At 46.8% G+C, this 1031-nt stretch overlaps 1 pseudogene; it reads left to right on the forward strand.

Annotated features, from left to right (window-relative positions):
• LOC132691416 (U6 spliceosomal RNA) lies at positions 1 to 97 on the forward strand (annotated as a pseudogene).
• Positions 98 to 1031: the final 934 nt, after the last annotated feature.

The raw sequence follows: 1031 nt of genomic DNA on the forward strand, positions 1-1031 counted from the left end.
GTGTTCACATCTGCAGCACATATACTAAAAATGGAATAGTACAGATTAGCGTGGCCCCTAGAATGACATGCAAATTCATGAAGCATTCCATATTTAAAAAAAAAAAAAAAAAAGAGCTAAGTTTTTAGGGACTCAAAAGTGACACACAGATTTTCATCACCGTGGGGTCAGTGCCCCCAACCTCCGTGATGTTTACGGGTCAAGTAGATCTTATTCTTAACAAGGTAAACAAATACTACGACTACAAAACTCTTTTCTTTGTGGATGGCCTTCAGGGGCCACAAGAGTACTCATAAAACCACAGAAAAATGAACCCATAGTCCCGTGAACCACCCCTTCCTTGCACTGACCCCACAGTCTGGAATTCAACCGTGTAACCATTTGCTCTAGACTGGAAGTCTCTAGATGGTAGGGGCCATTGCTCTTCATCTGTTTTTCTCATGACCACATTAAGTAGACACAATCACTTTCTCTAGCAGTTTGCAAGCCTCCTCAGTGTTCATCCCAGAACAAGGAACCTGGACTAACTCACACCTGGGTGCCATGGAGATTCCTTCTATGGGGGAAGAAGAGGACCCTGAATGACTCACCCCACCTCCTCTGAGATAGAAGCAAATTCAAATACTGTTGTCATCCAGACCCCAGTCTGCACACGATATTCCCCACATCCTAAACAGTCCCCGGTGCTGGAGAGAGTGTCCCCAGTGAGACTGACCTGCTGCCTCCAGAGTGATGAAGAGGAGAGACTAGGGGTGGGTCTGTGGCATCAGGTAGATCTTGGATCTGCTAGGTTGAGAGCACCCATGGCCCCAGGTGTGATACAGCCTGTCCCTGAGCAGGACACTCTTATGTAAGATGTCTCTACACCAGTAACACAGTTTACACTTAGGTTTAATTGTGGTCATGGCTCTGGATATTTTGAGTCCTGACCTCCCATACCTAGGGACCTTCTCCCCTCTTGACATGGCATCAAGGCAGGGCTTACGTCCCTGAAAAGGGCTGCTTTTGCTGCCCATATTTGTTGGCACTGA

The sequence above is a fragment of the Panthera onca genome, chromosome E2 (assembly GCF_046562875.1).
Source record: "Panthera onca isolate mPanOnc1 chromosome E2, mPanOnc1 haplotype 2, whole genome shotgun sequence".
Lineage (NCBI taxonomy): Eukaryota > Metazoa > Chordata > Mammalia > Carnivora > Felidae > Panthera > Panthera onca.